The sequence below is a fragment of the Lissotriton helveticus genome, chromosome 6 (genome assembly GCF_964261635.1).
Source record: "Lissotriton helveticus chromosome 6, aLisHel1.1, whole genome shotgun sequence".
Classification (NCBI taxonomy): domain Eukaryota; kingdom Metazoa; phylum Chordata; class Amphibia; order Caudata; family Salamandridae; genus Lissotriton; species Lissotriton helveticus.
This window is the reverse complement of record NC_136067.1, coordinates 33,488,133-33,501,982: the sequence shown is the minus strand read 5'-3', so window position 1 is coordinate 33,501,982 and position 13,850 is coordinate 33,488,133. Positions and strand designations below refer to the sequence as shown.

Below are 13,850 nucleotides of genomic sequence, written 5' to 3'. Positions count from 1 at the left end.
GCACTCAACTCAAGCGACAGTGTACTTTATTTATCTTGTTCCGATGCGAAACACAAACTCGGTTTATCCGGTTTCTGAACAAAAACTTTAATACAAATCCATATATCTTTAAGCATAATAATAAGCCTGTCTCCTTCGTTTACATTCAAAACGGAGAACAACGTACCATCTTGTAGAACGTTGATCTCCGCGTCCTGGAACTTCCGTGCGCAGCCATTTCACAAATCATGATGACGCTACTGAACTAACCCAGTAACGCTCATGACGCACGACGCTCGACGCACGACGCTCCACCACCATTTTGTATACCTTGGTTACCATAACTACGCACACACGGAAACAAAGTCAAGATTCAACCGTGTTATTTACCAATTTCACTCGCATCGATCTCAAAAACGGGGACAAATGGAAGTAAGAGGTTTAATTTAGTTTTATTAATTCAAACATCGCTTTAAGGAACTAGCATTTTGAATACTACAAAATTACATTCTGATTACATAAAAAAATTGTTTTAAATATTATATTCTGAACTATTTCATCCAGTCTATTCTTCATATTTCATAAAATGCAGTTTGATCCTCCTACAAAATTTCTACAAGTAAAAGGCGATCCACCCATGCCTTGGACAAGGTGGAAAGAAGAATTTGTAAATTATATGAGGGCTATTGATGGGGAAAGAATGGGTTCAGAAAGGAAAAAAAGTATTTTGCTTCACTGTCTTGGTTCGGAAGGACAGGAAATTTTTAGGTCTTTACCCCAAATTACTTCAACCAATGAAGCAGGAGGAGACAATTTAAATCCTTATACAGAGGCACTTGCAAGACTTGAAAAAAGATTTAAACCCAATTTAAGCATTGCCCTTAAACGTTTTAAATTTTATACTAGAAAACAAAAGGAAGAGGAGTCTTTTGAAGATTTTTTGACCGCACTAAGGTCATTAAGTTTACATTGCAACTTTGGCAATATTACTGATGAAATGATCCGAGATCAAATAATTGTTCACACTAAATGCAAAAAAACTCAAGATAAACTTTGGGTCATGGGTGATCCAAATTTGACTGAAACCATTGCCATAGCTAAAGCCCAAGAACAATCTGATATGTGGATGAACACAGTAAAAAACACTTCAGAAAAGAAACATCTAGATGAAGAAGTATGTGTAGTAAAATACAAACCAGGAACCAAACAAGAATCTTCATTTAACAAAAATAGACAAAATTCTTTTCAGAAGAAAAATGAATTTTTTAAAACCAAAGTTTTCAAGGAATGTGTTTTAGATGTGGTAATAAATTTCACATTGCTTCTTTTCCAGGTTGTCCAGCCTTAAAAAGAGAATGTAACAATTGCAAAAGGATTGGACATTTCAGCAATATGTGTAGGGATAGACGTACTCAAATACAAAATAAAGGAGTTGTATCTGTTACCTCTGAAGAGAATGTAAGCAGTTGTAGAAGCATAGACACTACTTGCGAATCTAACATTGAGTCAGGTTTCGTAGTATCAATTGTCAATATTCAGTCAAATTTTCAACGTAATTCACCAAAATGCAGTTTTTCCATTTGTGAATGTGATGTTTATTTAATGGTTGATTCAGGATCTCCATGGACCATAATTACTCAAGAGTACTTTGAAAGTATTTTTAGTAATTCAGATAAGTTAGGTAACATGTATGAATCGGATGTGTCAGCCCTAAATTTTTCTGGGGCTAAGATTGAAATATTAGGATTTTACAAAGTTAAAATTCAATTCAAACATAGGAAAGCTGATATCCAGCTTTATATTTCAGTTAAGGGAATCAATGTGTTAGGATGGTTTGACCAATGGAAACTAGGCATTCTATTGAATCCCAGGGCAAAAGAACAAGTATCCCTATGTGACGACAATCTAATGAATACCGTATCAGGTATTGAACCATGTAATAAACATATGATAAGTGTTTATGGATCTGAATTGATCAAACGTTTTGATAAGGTTTTCTGTGAAAAATTAGGAAAACTAAAAAAATTTTCACACAACATCATTTTAAAAAGAAATCATACTCCTGTCATTCAAAAACTTAGAGGAGTCCCCATAAACATAAGAGATAAATTAAAAACTATGTTAGATGATTTATTGAAGGAAGGAATTATAGAACCTATAGAGTCATCAGAATAGGTTTCTCCAATAGTTTTAGTAAGAAAACCAGATCAAAAATTGAGGCTGTGTGTTGACCTAAGAGCACTTAACGCCAACATAGTTATTGATTGTCACCCGCTACCTAATATTAATGAGTTAGTGTCAATTTTTGATGGAGCAAATTTTTTTTCTACATTAGACTTAAGATCTGCTTACCACCAGATTGAGTTAACAAAAGAATCTAGGAATCTCACAGCATTTATAACTCCCCAGGGTCTTTTCCAATATATACGCATGCCATTCGGACTAGCATCTGCTGCATCGGTATTTCAAAGGGTGATGTTTCATATATTCAGAGATGCAGACAAATATGTGAAGTGTTTTCAAGACGATATTTTGGTATTTTCAAAAAATGTTAGTGAACATGAATATCATTTACAACAAGTATGCAAGAGACTACAGTCAAATGGCCTTACTGTAAAAGCACATAAATGTAAACTTTTCCAAGAATCAGTAGAATATTTGGGACATACCTTGTCAGGCAAGGGAGTTTTTCCAAAAAGATCTAATGTAGAGGCCATTAGTAATGCTCCAATTCCTGAGAATAAGGATCAGTTGTTATCACTTGCTGGAATGTGTGAGTACTACAGCAAATTTGTAAAACATTTTGCTGATAAAATGGAACCTTTGAGGAGATTGTTGAGACAAGGAATTGAATTTTGCTGGTCAAATGTACAACAACAGGCATTTGATGAAATCAAAAGCGACATTATCAAAGCTCCAAATTTAAAACCATTTAGAATTAACAAAGAATGTATCATCACAGTTGATGCTAGCCTATATGGTTTGGGAGCAGTATTATCTCAGAAAGAAGGTAATGAGGAATGGAATGTAGCATTTGCGTCAAGAACGTTGAATGAACGTGAGCGTAAATATGCTGTGATAGAAAAAGAACTATTAGCATGTGTTTGGGCCATAGAACATTTCAGACTCTATGTTTGGGGATCTAAGTTTACACTGAGGACAGATCACAAACCATTAGTAAATATTTTGTCAGTGGGAGGAGGATGGAATTCCACAGCCAGGATTGCTAGACTAACCTCCAGATTACAAGAATATAGTTTTGTCACAATATATGTACCTGGGAAAAAGAATGTTACGGCAGACTGTTTATCACGGTTACCATGCAAAGTGGAAGTAGCCAATGTTGTTGAAGAGTCTGATTTTGTATTAGCCATAGAAGATGTATTACAAGGAAAATTTAAGACCATTTCTGAATCTGATTGGAATGAAGGTATAAAAAAAGATTCAAACTGGATAGAATTATCTGATTACATTCAGAACGGTTGGCCTGATAAAAAATTGATCAGATCAGAATTAATGCCTTTTCATAATGTCATGGATGAGTTAGAGTTGGATGGTAGTTTTATTTTTAAGTCTGGGAAATGTATACCACCAGAAAGCATGCAAGACATTATTTTACAGATTGCTCACAGTACTCATCCAGGAATTTCATCCATGAAACGGTTGGTTCGGTCTGTTTTTTGGTGGCCAAGAATCGACAGATTTGTTGACAGAACTGTGAGGGAATGTCAAGAATGTGTGTGTAAAGAAAGGATGCTTAAGGTATATACTCCTCCATTAAAAATTGTTGAATGGCCTTCAGCACCATGGCAGAAGGTTGCTTTTGATATATCTGGACCGTTCAGCGTTTTACCTGAATCTTCACGCTATGCATTAGTGATAGTGGATTATCATTCCAAGTGGCCGGAAGTGAAGTTTGTTTCTAGAGCTACTACTGAGAGTGTTATTAGTTTTTTGAAAGAAATATTTACTAGAGAGGGTTGTCCTGCCGTATTGGTTTCAGACAATGGAGTTCAGTTAACATCTGCTGAAATGTCCAATTTTCTTAAAAGTTGCAACATTATTCATAAGTTTACTTCACTATATGAACCACATGAGAATGGCCAAGTTGAAAGGTTTAATCGTGTTTTGAAGAATTTTGTTGTAGAATCAGTAAAGTCAGGTGAACATTGGATAAGTTCTCTGAGAGAAAGGTTATGGACTTATCGCATCACACCCCACACTGTCACTGAAGTGAGTCCTTTTAAGTTATTCAAGGGTCGTGATCCAGCATCCAAAATGCTACCTTGGTGGTTGAAAGAAAAATGCAAACGATTATCAGTAGATAAAGTAAATTTAGAGGATGTTGCCAAACGTGTAGAGAGTAAGTAATTTAAAACTAAGGAGTGGTATGATAAAAAATGGAACACTAAATCTCAAGAATTTCAAGTGGGGGAATGGGTGAGAATTCTTAGACCAGGTCTACTAGCTAAAGGATCTAATAAATTTAGTGTTCCCATTCAAATTAAAAAAGTTTTTTCCAACAGCGTGATGACACAGGATGGTAAATTTTGGAATATTAAGAAACTGGCAAAATGTACATTCAATCGTGATGATAAAATTCCATCCAATAAATTTCATATGGTGGTTAGAAATGATTCCATTGCTCATAGGGTGAAAGATTCAAAACGTGTTATTAACATACCTAAAAGGTATGTTAATTAAACCTACATGTTGTTTTGAAATATATATGTTTAAGTTTTATTATTGTATATAGTTATAAATTAGTGCTTACCAATGCTTATATTTTCTTTTTTATAAAAAGGGAGATGTGTTACATTCCAATGTAGTAATATGCCTTTAAGAGTTACATAATAGTCGCATGCCAGTGCATGAGGCAAGTTTACCTTTGAGATAGTTCTACATTCTAGGGCCAGCTGTTGTAGTCTTATGACTGTTGACATTCATATGAAGCCTGGATTGAAATGGTGTAAAATGTCATCTGTGCTGCTACCAATAAACTAATGGAAATCTACTGCAACCTGTTTGAGTAATTACTACAGTGTGGTCATGACGAGCTGAGCTCGTCATGAGCACACGACCACCGTGGCTCATGACGAGCTAAGCTCGTCATGAGCACGGGTTGCTGTGCGCGCCCCCCGCCCCCCACCACAGCAGGGGAATTTGCCCAGCTGTGAAGGGGATAAAAAGAAGTGGGGGGACTGAACAAGTTAGGCAGTATACAAGTGACATCATGATGCATGCCATCACAGGACATGACGCGTGACATCCCACATGGCATTACAGGAAGTGACCTCACTGGAAGACTCTGCATTAGGATGAGTAGTGCTATAAAAGAAATAAAATAGTCCTATTTATTTTGATATTTGTGTAAATACTTGGACAGACCAGGCCATCTGACATTCTTACAGTGCATGCACTTATGTATATAAGTACAAAAGTAACAAGCATTGGCATAGCCAATAGGTCTCGCCTTTGGGACCTTATAAGTGTTTAGCGATGCAACAGTTCTTGCACCAAGGATATTGTGCTGCATAACTAAATACATATAAGGTCACAAAAGCGAGACCTATTAGCTATGCCAATGCTTGCTAGATTGTGCCAAAGTGACCAAATTAGAGCTCTTTACACGAGCACCAGATTACATTACATGATTCAGATTTCTGTTTTTAAGTCAAGGGGAGAATGGTGGTTGCAGGACTAAAAGGGTCAAACTGGACAAACGAGGATTAGTAGATTTTCGTTTTGTTAAGCCTGTGGGTGTGATGCAGTGGCAAAGCCATCAAACATTGCAGTGTGCAGTTGGAGCGTCTTACGGCTGTTGAAAGAAAGAAAAAAAGTGGGGTAGTGTGTCGAGGTTTGTTATTGTGGTGGTTTTTGGAGAAGTAGGGAGCACTGTGTGTTGAAGACAGAAATATTTACCCGCTGCAGTACAGCGCTGATGTGTACGTTCACGGTGAGGTTGGCGTCTAGGATGACACCCAGGGTTCTTGGCATGATCAGTAGGGATGAGTGGGGATCCCTGTTCGGAGGGCCACCATGAAGCATCCCAGGAGGAGCGGTTCTTTATTAAAATCAGGACTTCGGTTTGGTATGAGTTGCGCTGGAGGCAGTTGTTACTCATCCATGATGCAATGGTGCTCATGCACTTGGCAAAGTTGGTTTTGGTGGTGTTGGATCTGCCCAATAGGGAGGGAACGAGCTGAGTGCCATCGGCATATGATACAATGACGATGCCGTGCAGGCTGACGATGTCTGCGAGGGGTGTCATGCATACATTGAAGAGCGTTGGGCTTAGGGCCGAGCCTCAAAGGACCCCGCAGAGAAGATCTTTGGGTTCTGAGGTGTAGTGGGTAGTATCACACACTGTGTTTGTCCAGTGAGGATAGAGGATATCCACTGAAGGGCTGGTCCACAGATGCTCAGACGGTGAAGCCTTCTGATGAGTGTGTTGTGGGAGATGGTGTCGAAGGCTGTGTAGAGGTCGAGGAGGATGAGGGTGGCTATTTCGCCTCAGTTGAGGATGCTTCTGATGTCATAAGGGGCTGCATTGAGGGCCGTTTCAAAGCTGTGGTTGGGGCTGCCTGATTGAGCGCTGTCTAGGAGTTGGAGTTGCTCTAGAGTTGAATGTTGATGGCTTCCTCCAAAACTTTGGCTGGGAAAGGTAGGAGTGAGATGGGTCTGTAGTTGCTGAGGGTGTTGGGGTCTGCTGACTGTTTCTCTAACAGGGAGGTGACCTCTTCATTTTTCCAGTTTGCCGGGAAGGTGGCAGTGGTTTGGGAGGAGTTGATGATCCTGGTGAGAGCAGAGAGGTGATGCTGCTTAATAGGTGGTAGATGAAGTGGGTGCCGGGATCGGAGAGGGCTCCTGAGTGGATTGTTTTTATCAGGGCGGTGGTGTCTATGTTTGAGAAGGGTCTCCAGTTGTTGATCTTCTGTTGGGTGGTGATTGCAGAGTCCAGCTGGTCAAGGAGGTTTGGTGGGCTCAGGGTCAAATTTGTTGTTGATCATGACGATCTTCTGGCTGAAAAAGTTTGAGAGGGCATCACCGAGTGTTTTGGATGTGGTGATGTCACTGTTGGCTAGTGCAGGACTGGAGAACTCCTTGACTATGTCAAGGCATTCTTTGCAATTGTAAAAGCTGGCTTCATGTCTGAAGGTAAGGGCTCTTTTCTTTGCATTTAGTGGTTGTTTGTGGTAGAGAGTGACGGTGGAGTCTTGCGGTGGTGTTTTTGTTAAGTCTCTATTTTCTTTCGAATTGTTTGCCGTGGTGTTTGGAATCCCTGAAGTCGTTTGCGTACCAGTTAGGACATTGTTGTTGTTCTTGTTGGTGTTGATACAGCAGGAGATGTGATGTGGCTGGTGCAGTCGGTGATCCAGTCGTTGAAGATTTTTGTGTTGCCATTAGGGTTTCGGTGTTGCTTGGTGGGTGTTCCTGTAGGGCGTTGGTCTATTCTTCTTCGTATACTCTGCCCCAATGTCGTGATTTCAAGCTGTTTTTTGTGGAGAGGTGAATGTGGGTGGGTATCATGAAGTGGACGATGTACTGGTATGACCATGTTAGCTGTGTTATGTGGGTGGTGGTGATTCAGTTGTTGGTGGTGAAGATCGGGTCCAGGGTATGGCAGCCTGTGTGTGTAGCTCCAGGCACTAGCTGGGTGAGTCCGAGGTTGCTGAGTCTTTTGAGGAGGGCCATGAAGTTGGGGTCTGTATTATCTTCCAGGTGTAAGTTGAGGTGTTCAAGGACACTGTAATAGCTTGATCTGACCGAGAGGGGAGCGATGAAGTCCATAAGGGGGTTGCAGAATTCTGCTCGCGGGGCCCCGTGGACAGTAGGCGAGGGTGCCCTTCAGGGTGGTGGTGTTCGTTCGTATTTTGAAGTGTAAGTGTTCCATGAGTTTGGTGTCTGAGTCCGTGGAGGTGGTGCAGTTGAATGTGTTTTTGTGGATGATGGCGAGTCCTCCGCCTGGTTTGAGGGTACGGTCTTGGTGCATAATTTAGGAGATGGGTGGGATGACTGTGGCGATGTCCGGGTTGGATGCTGGATTTAGCCAAGTTTTGGTCAGGAAGAGAAGGTCGGGTACAGATTTCTGTGGAGTGTTTCCCGAGTGAGCGGATGTTAAGGAGGATAGTGGGCAGATGGTATGGGGTTGGGGTGGTATCAAACGCCAGTTGTTTGGTGGCAATTGTTGGTTGCTTGGTCGTGGTTATATCGGCATCTGAAATTTTGTATGTTATGTAGCAGCTGAAATTGCAGTGGGTTCAGGGGAAAGGTCCTACTCTGGTGCAGAGAGATCGCAGTAGTAGTGCAAAAGACGGTGCTTGGTGTTGAGGCGGTGGAGGATGGCGGCAGAGCAGAGGCGGCATTCTTTGTCTCCGGTGTCTGTAGCGGCTGTGATGGTGGTCTAGCGTCGAACGTGGGCCAGGGTTCCTGACACAGGGCAGGGTCCAGGCATGGACGTACTAGCCGTTGGTGCTCCAGCGGCATGGTCACTCACCGGTCCACATTTAGTAGATACTGGGGTGGGCGGGGCTTCGGCAGAGGTAGGAACGGGAGAGCGGGAAACCTGTCAGTTGCAGTGAAACTAGGCAGCAATGAGTGAGAGAAAGGCAGGGAGAATCTGGGGCTGGCAAAAGGAGCAGGAAGCTAGCAGGCAGGAGCCCAGGTACCTTCACTAATTCATTGATTCATTGTGTGCAGGTACAGAGACAGGTGTAAATGTAGTAGTACTTGTATAGCGCCCGAATCGACCCCCGAAGGGGTATCTCAGGCACTTGTACGCATACCGCTGTGGAACCCTTCCTGGCTTTCCATGTAAAGTGCCTACTCCTGGGCACCCCCAAGGTGGAGGCCAGGCATCCCAGCGTTGTTGGGGCCGTTGTGGAGATTAAGCAAGCTATTGCCCAGAGTTGCAGCGTGGGACCCATGATTGGACTAGGCACCGAGGCGAGAATTATCAGGTCCGAGGAAATTGAGCCCAAGACCCGCCGAGGCGGGAATTGAACCCTGGTCCCGGGCCAGACCTCTGCATCAGGGTCTGCCGCTCTAACCATTAAGCCACACTTCCCCACGGTGTGATAGGCAGTGTCCACAGGAGATTGAATCAGTGCATACTTGCAGGGAACGCCTGACTGTGTAAGAGAAAAAATTTTCAGGTTGGTTTGTAGATGCTGAGAAGCTGCTGAGTGACGTGGGTCCGCCCTACACCCCAGGGAGGATATGGCAGTGTGAACTTCCTTCAGAAGCGCCCTACCCTTGGAGGGCGTTTATGGACCCGATGGCTGGACGCGACAGCACTAGACTGGTTTCCACCAGCAGGTAGATTCCCTGTGTCCTCCCAGGTACTGTGTCATCGAGAAACTGGGTGATGATTGTCAGCGCTCCTGTCAAAATGACATCTTCCCTGCTGGAGCGCTCCCCATTCACTCACTAATTAAAGGGGTTTGTTTTTGTCCCTTTTGTTATTTGGCACCACCTAGTGGTGATGCTGTAACGTTCCTGCCTTACCTCGCCCATGGTAGTACCAGTCCCGGCGCCATCTCTGCTGCTGTGAAGGTGGTTTCAGATGGAGAGAAGGCATCCCTGGTTTCCTGGCCAGATAGCATGTGGGCAACCCAAAACAGGCCACCCCTACAGGGCCACCATCTTGAGAGGGGGCTCACTTCTTTATCCAAGGGGTAAATTTATCTTGACAAAAAAAGGTGTGCTGTTCACAAAGGGGACAAAGGGGAGTAGGTCAGAGAAAAGGAGCCACTGTAAGTGGAGTAGTTTCTTTTTGGAAACGGGGCCCTCACACACCCTTGCAGGTGTCTTGCTTCATCATAGGGCTTGCTCCTCGACGGGCCGGCGCTGCAATGCCTGACGGGCACCCTCAAGGGGACTCTTTATCAGAGATCTTTTTCCAAATGGAGAAGTGTGGCTCAATGGTTAGAGCGGCAGACCCTGATGCAGAGGTCTGGCCCGGGACCAGGGTTCAATTCCCGCCTCGGCGGGTCTTGGGTTCAATGTCCGCGGACCTGATAATTCTCGCCTCGGTGCCTATTCCAATCATGGGTCCCACTCTGCAACGCTGGGCAATAGCTTGCTTAATCTCCGCAACGGCCCCAACAGCGCTGGGATGCCTGGCTTCACCTTGGGGGTGCCCAGGAGTGGGCATCTGACAGGGAAAAGCCAAGAAGGGTTCCACAGCGGTATGCGTTACAGCGCCAGGAAACCCCAGTTGGGGTATTAGTGCGCTTTACAAGTCCACATTTCATTCATTCCATTTCATTCATTTATTTCATTTAAAATCTGTGATGTGAAGTGCAAATTAGATGTAGATTGAGGAAACATAGGTGTCAATGACGTGATTAGTGACTTAGAAAACGCTAGGCAAGTCTCAAATCAAATTTTAGTCCATGAGTATGCCCGGCTTATTAAAAACGTGATGTCACCAGTGGGGACAATGATCCCTGGTGACTTATATCAAGTTTTTAATACGTCAGGAATACTCATGGATGAAAATTCAAGGAGAAGCAAGCCAGATGAAGAGGCGTGACACCCGCATGGGTGTGTGAGGGCCCCATTTCCAACAAGCATTGGAAATGCAATAGGTCTCGCACCATTAGAGTTAGTGCTTTTAGAATTGTTTATGGGGTTTTTTTGTAAATGTTTAGCATTTTTGTTTCCTGTAGCCAATGCTAAAGTATTACAAATAAAAAAAGCCATAAACATTTCTAAAAGCTCTAACTGAAATGGTCTGAGAACTATTGCACTGTGTGAGGGTGAGGGTGAGTGAGGGTGAGGGTGAGTGAGGGTGAGTGAGGGTGAGTGAGGGTGAGGGGTTGAGGGTGAGTGAGAGTGAGGGTGAGTGAGGGTGAGTGAGGGTGAGGGGTTGAGGTTGAGGGTGAGGTGTTGAGGGTGAGTGAGGGTGAGGGTGAGTGAGGGTGAGGGTGAGTGAGGTGTTGGTGTTGAGGGTGAGTGAGGGTGATGGTGAGTGAGGGTGAGGGGTTTTGGGTGAGTGAGGGTGAGGGGGAGTAGTTGAGGCTGAGTGAGGGTGAGTGAGAGTGAGGGTGAGTGAGGGGTTGAGGGGTTGAGGGTGAGTGAGTGAAGGTGAGGGGTTGAGGGTGAGTGAGGGTGAGGGTGAGGGTGAGTGAGGGTGAGTGAGGGTGAGGGGGTGAGGGGTTGAGGGTGAGTGAGGGTGAGTGGCGTTAGTGTAGAGGCTCAGGCTAAGTATGATGCAGCTCGACCAGTCCACCTCCTATTAAAAAAAAAAAACATAGGCAAAATAAACTCGTTGTGCCAAGGACAACAAAAAAACACTGATCCAATGTATTCGAAACTCATCATGCTCCTGTGTACACGCCCTGGGTCTAAAACAAACTCCCACAATGTATTTATGTATTTCTTAGGCTAACTACTATGATCGTCAACCTAATTCCATTGATGTGGGGGCAGGCGGGAGACCCCTAGAACAAGAACTACTTTGTCCAAAGTCCATGCCACACATTATGGAAGAAGCAGTATGCCTGTTGGTTCTGGATCACTGTGTTTAGTACACCGTCTGCACGTCATAAGTTAACATATGGTGTGCTTGTGTCTGAAATGTCACCCAACAGTGGGTTTTATGCTTAGAGATTTGAAGATGGTTTTTATATTTTTTTGATGGGAGGGGTAACATCGCCGTATGAATATTTTAGAGGAAACACACAAACCACAGGTTGAGGCTGCAAGCCAACTCTACCTTCTGAAAAATCATGGCCACTCTGGTGCTGAGTGAGACATAAAAACAGTGACAAAAATATGAAATTAGGAGCATCCTTTGACAGCTGCGAGCTAAAATAACATGAAGACATCCCATTTCAGCCTGCCCTTCCCGAGCCTTCCTACTGCGATTGCCTCATAATTACCCCGTCCGCAGTCCAGGCACATCCAGAGAGCAGGGATTACTCATTAGACAAGGAATTAGCAGGGCTGCGGGCTTCACTGGCCGAGTCTGGCAGCGGCCGAGCCTGGTACTCCGCCCGCAGTGTCACAAACACAGCACAGTCCAGACTCAAGAGGGAGGCAGGGCACCTGCTTTCTAATCTTCTGGGAAAGAAAAGCGCTGATTCAGCAGGCAGCACCAACAACCCATGCCAGGCAGGCACATCGGGCTGACGTCAGCTGGGCCCCGGAGTCAAAGGGCACCGTCTGGGTTAATAAGCAGCACGGCCGAGTCCATGGCAACACTCATTTAGGCGCCGAACAATATCCGACATGTCTGCAAGGCTGAATGCGGAACGGTTCGCCAGTGTGTCGTCTGATGGGTTTTCACCCCGAATTAATTTGAAGGCGCTTGTGTGGGAGGGGCGGCGGGTGTACTTGGCCTACAGCAAGGAACCTGCACACACTGGTCTGGTCTATGAAATCTAAGAACTACACATTTAAATAAAATTAAAAAAAGGAAGCGACAAAGGAAATAAGTCTAATTAAGCCTTTATACATTTTAAAAAGAAAGTCAATTAATCGCAAACGTAACGCAGAGATTCTAAACCCTACTTAAGGCAGGTATACATACACCCATGCTCACATACCGGAGGTCTACCTGAGAAAACGTCCTGCTACAAGGAATGTTGTCTTTCATGGCTTCCTGTAGATGTCCTCCTGCAAGTCAGTTTCCTGCGACATTGCGCTCAAACTCCTGCTATCCCTTATTAAACAAGCACTGGCGATGCCAATGGGCGCGAAGGGGTGGTGCGGGTGGAGAAGAGAAGCAATAGGTGAGAAAACAACATAGAGCGAGTTGGGAGAATGACACAGACGAGATAGAACCAGGGAAGTGCACGAGGGAGAGCGCAACATGGAAAGGGGCCGGGAGAAGCACATGGATGACAGAGCAACTGGAGAGAAGTACACAAGGGAGACAGCTGGTAAAAGCAAGCACTTTCATGGCGTGCAACACATCGTGGAGGGCATGTTGGTGATCGGCTGGTGGTGGAGGGAAGGGGATACATGATCCTGAAAGACGTCTACCTGGAGAGGAGGTGGGTTGGGGGAATTCCTAACACCTCAGGAGGCCTGCGAGACGTTTAGAGTGGGCTGGACAGTTTTTGCAGTATGCAAGGATTGTAATTACTAAAAAGACGAAACCGTGTTAATGGCTGTAGGGTGGGGGAAAGGAGGGAAGAGAGAGAAGGGGAGGGGGGAGGAGAAATGCGACACGGCGGGCAGGGGAGGGGGCGGAGCGGGGAGAGGGAACAGACGGAGGGAAGGCAGATAAGGGGAGGGGGGAGGAGAAATGCGGAGGGAAGAGAGAGAAGGGGAGGGGGGAGGAGGGGGGAGGAGAAGTCTCAGGTAGGGTAGGAAGCGGGATGTAAGTAGGGGGGAGGAGAAGTCTGGGCAGGCAGGATGACTCAGGGGAGGGGGCGGAGCGGGGCAGAGCGGCATGTGGGTGTGAAGAAGCCAGGCCTTTGAAGTGAAGCTAAGCTTCACTTCAAAGGTGTCGGAGGAATGCGGGCGGCTGTGCACGCGCTTTTAAGCTCAATGCACATGCGCATTGAGCTTAAAAGTCACGGGCACTGCAAGGAATCGCCACGATTCCTTGCAAGTTAGATAAAGAGTCGATGAGCCCCTATAGTCTCGCTTGCTCGATGCGCATGCGCATCGACAGGCGAGACCTAAAAAGGAACTACTCCCCTTGAAGTGCCTCCATTTCTCTAACCTACTCCCCTTTGTCCCCTTTAGGAACAGCTTGCCTTTTCTTTTGAGAATTAACATTGGAACATGTATGCTGGACCTTTATTCGCTGAAGGTCCCCAATTTTTTGTGCTGGACGAATTTGTATTGAGACACCCCCAAAAAATAAGCCCCCCCCCCATCACACTTTATCTTTAAAACTGCAATGAATTGTG

General features: G+C 44.7%; 1 protein-coding gene across 1 annotated transcript in view; it reads left to right on the top strand.

Annotated features, from left to right (window-relative positions):
- The window catches only part of LOC144762155 (uncharacterized), a 269,735-nt gene that overhangs the window by 41,207 nt on the left and 214,678 nt on the right, over positions 1-13,850 (top strand). The gene's annotated exons all lie outside the window — the stretch shown is intronic.